Source organism: Streptopelia decaocto (assembly GCF_964273445.1).
Source record: "Streptopelia decaocto genome assembly, chromosome: 2".
Lineage (NCBI taxonomy): Eukaryota > Metazoa > Chordata > Aves > Columbiformes > Columbidae > Streptopelia > Streptopelia decaocto.
Genome location: NC_138655.1, coordinates 73,443,705 through 73,448,133, shown reverse-complemented (window position 1 = coordinate 73,448,133; position 4,429 = coordinate 73,443,705).

Sequence of the window (4,429 nt, the reverse complement as noted above, 5' to 3'; positions counted from 1 at the left end):
AAAGTGTCAATCCTTTTTACCTGCATTACTGAGAGGAGGAAGGAAATGTGTAAAGATATGTGGATACTTTAAATACGGAACAAAAATAAAATAACATGGAAGTGGGTGTCTATGGTAGTCCTTATTACATTATTCTCATATTGATGACTTACTAGTGTTGACAGTTAAAACCATATTAAAAACAAGAGGAATCATAAGTCAAAGACTTGAAACTTTCTCTCTGCACTGGATAGCCTTGTTTACTAAGGTAGAAAATGGTGCTGTAGCTGTTCTATTAATTCACATAAACATTTTGTGTATATACATGTATACATGCAGACACACATATGTAAATGCATTATTAACTAAGAAATCATTACAAAGTACTAGCCCTTCTCACCAGCTGTCCTGAGTGTGCCCTGCAAAGACGGTTAAATGTCACAGAGTGAGATTTTAATCTTTACCTGGTCTGGCTCTGTGTGTAGTAAATAAAAGGAGACAGGTTTTATTCTCTGGTCTAGAAGCTAATTAAGACTGTGTGGCTTGCATCCATGCTTAAATTCTCTTGTGCTTAAACTGGAAACAGTTAAACAGGGAAGATGGTGGGCCAGCACTTAAGCCTTTGTCTTGGTACGGTTTTATTTTTTGGTGGTGGTGTGGACACCATGAGGAAGTTGCAACCCTGAGAAAGAGAAGACCAAATACAAATTTGTAGTTCAGGAAGCTGTCTTGTGCTCCAGAGGCCAAAACAGTCCAAATAGTGGATTTCAGTTTGGACAGCCTGACAGTTTGCTCAGAAGTTTCTGTCCTGAAGTCTCTGGTATTATGCAAATCATCTATATTCCTGCTCTGTTACCTCTCCTGCTTGCTTTTCTCCAGTAGGCTTTTGAGGTGCATTTGTGTGTAACATATTTGTAAGAAATAACTTTCCCAGAGCCAGTTAAGGGCTTTCTGTGAAGGATTATAAAATGCACCCATGGCAAAAGGCCTTTTCAAGAGCAGACCAAAGGCTCATTGGAAATACCAAAAGGTAGGGAATATAAAGCACAGAGCCAGAAGGTAGCCAATCCACAGAAAGAACTAACATCCCTCAACAAAGGGCTTAGATCCTCAGCAACAATAATTGGAACTGAGCATCCAAATCCCTGACAGTGCTGAGCAAATCTCAGTCACAGAGGACAGACAAGCCCCTAGGGAATGTGAGACAACAGCTAAGCAAGACAAGCACTGACACTAAGGTATACCATTTCTCCTAAGAAGACTAGCAGATTGTTTATCCTAAAGTGGAGCAAAAAGATTCCAGTTCTTGAAATGTCTGACCTAACATAGAAAGTATATCACTTTTAGCTTTCTGTATTTCCATCATGCACAAATCACTGATAGCTGATTTTTTAAAAGAGATGGTCTCATCTAGTTAGTTTATCTGGATGCATTCAATTAGAACTTAGTGGTACATAAGCAAAATTAAAGCATATGTACAAGTACAACCTGCCTTTGCCTTTTGTATTTGTCCATTTGGGAGCTGTACATGTACACAAGTCAGTGAATATTTTTAAATGAACACAGAGCCTCTTTTGCAAATTGGGTTTATTATTTCCTGTTCAAATGTTATGTATCATATACAATTATTTACAAATTTGTTACTGGTTACAAAGGCTGTGGCAATACATATGCTTGAGAAGGATTCCAGTTGAATCTTTCGGAGCTCCAGCTCTGCAGTGCAGAGAGAGTGATCTGACTTTGGGTAAGAATGTAGGATTTGTCTTTATGCAATGCAATGCAGCATCACAGGCTATATCTTGTACAGAAACTTAGATTCCATTCAAACTAGCAGATGAAAACTGATCATATTTTAAACCAGCAGTGGACCGAGAACATTGATTGCCAAGACAGGTGCCATCGCTTGAGTAAGTTCAGATTGGTTACTTTATGTATAAAAGCTTTTTACACATGGCATAATTAAAGCACCATAATCTAAGGAGATGGGAGCTATATTTAAAATAGAGCAGACTGTCATCTGGATAACTCAGCATAGTTTTATCTGATTTTACAAGTCGGTTAAGAGACAGAATCTCTACATCTAGAGAGTGAAAGTTGTGTGTGTTAGAAATCCTCTAGATAAATCAAAATTGTAAAAAATGCGTAAGGATGATTTACATTTCCCCATACTGCTAGATCCAGCTGAGGAAATTTATAAAAAAATGAACAGTGGGGAGGAAAGGTATTTTTTAAAGTCAGTTTCTGGTTACTTTCAGCTTCTCTGAAAACTTGAACAAAGAGCAACAAGCCCTTGGGCTTAAAGAGCAAATGGAAAGGAAATGCTTGTATCCAAACTATAAAGAAGTCCCTCATTTCACTTAAAATAAACTAATTAGAGCAACAAAAAACATGTTTTCAACTGCTTGTCCCATTAAGAAGTTCTTATGATTTTGACAAATCTGTGTTTTGATCTTAAAATTATAAGATAGCATTCCTTGAAACCTTGGGAAGGAAAATTTTCAATATATTGAAACAGAAGAACTTACAAACGTAGTAATTAAAAAATAAGTATGTGGCACATTCTATATAAGGCCTATTCCTGTTTCTGCTGGCTGAAATAGCATTGCTCTTGATAATAAAGACAGAAGGGAATTCTTGCTGTCAGGTCAGTCCTATAAATAGCAGTTTCATGTGATTCATGGTATGTTGAACTGGTTATTGCTATTTTAAAATTTTGTGGCTCTTCTATGCTGTCCTAAAGAGAAATAAACCCTCCCTTAGAATATCCTTTCACTTCATACTGTGGCATATGACAGAAAGTATATGATGTAAAGTATATGAAAGAGGGTTGCTGTTAAAGAATCTCAGTTTTTCCTCCAGTTAGAAACCATTGAACAAAAGCTTTAGTTCATGGGACAACTTCTGCTTTCCATCTTTTAAATGCTTTGCTGAATCATAGATGTTGTTAATCTATACATGGTGTTCATAATTCAGTCAAATTTCAAGTCACTAAAAATCATTTTTGGATCTGTTCCTTTGAGTTATGGCATCGACACTGAGATGAACAGGAACAGAGCTGGCTTCCGCTGTGTAGTAAAACCACTGAAAAACAATGCTGCCATGAGAGAAATGGTTTCCTGGGTAGAATTTAGTTGGTTTTCCCTTCTACATTCTTCTAAAGGCTTCAGAAAGAGTAGTCGTCTAAAGCAGAGCATTTACATCATGCAAAAAGTCACTACGTTTGCAGCCTGTTTCACAGGATTTCTCTTTAGAACCAGCAGGCTTTGGAAGTTAAATGATTTGAAGTCATTTTATGTAAAGCAGTTGTTAGCACAGTGGCTGTGCTTTTAATATGATCACTTCGATGTACACAGTAAATAAATATGTCTTAAACTATTATATTTCTTTCTAAATATCTCTAAACAATATCTATATATTTTTGTATGCATAGCTACTAAATCCCTTAAAATACATTTTAGCATTATGTTGATAGATTGATCATAAAGAAACATTTTGATGTAGAAAAATAAGCTGCAATGGAACAATTATCATAACTCTAGGTAAAGTTCATATTTTTTAGACTAGATTCTTTTCCTTCTTGCTCCTTTCAGAAACACGCATTTTAAAAAATTGGTTTCCTTTGGTTTGTTTGCTATTTTATTCCTAATGCTTCTCATCTGCCATCTAGTAAAGGTCATAGAAATATTAATGTACTTCCAAAGCAAGAGGACCAAAAAGCTTTGCTTTCAACATAGCTTAGAGCATGGGGATGCAAATTACAAAAAATCAGTGGCCTGTATCTTCTCACAGAATTATTTAGTAATGAATATACCAAGTGAAAGAGAAATGTCTGTTGGGTAAACAATACACATAAACAACTTCATGGTAGGAAAATAATATGATATAAGGGGCTGTGGTGATCCTAGCCTGAAATCTTGAAAATGACTGGAGAAAATAAGGTACTTATAGAGGAGACAGAAACCAAAAGCATATAATAACTGGAAACTTTGTTTTGTTTTGCTGTAGATGGAAGCTTTTTTTTTTAAAGTACAATTAAAAATATAAAACCACCTTAACACGTAGAGGATTTGTGTTGCTTTCAGAAGGTATTTGAGAGATAAAGTATTATTTACTTGGTGAAGTTTGGCAGAGCAGAGGAGAAGGCAAAGTTTAAGTGGGGTATTCCCCTCGGCTGATGGCTACAATCTCCTTGTTTTGGTCTCAGTATCTCTCAGCCGCTGCTGCCTTTTCTGTCCCCCCCCCAGCAATGCAGGACTCCAGAGGCTCCGCTTACACTTTAGAACAGGACTCTGAGTCTTCCCCAGTGTGCGGAAGCACAAGGCAGCCCTGCAAAGTTTGTATTGAGCTGTCCCAGAGGAAATTGCTCCTAAAATACTGACCTGTCTCATGCTGAGGCAGGACAGCTGCTTACCATCTGAGCCATGGCCCTTTTGTACATAGAAAATGTAAT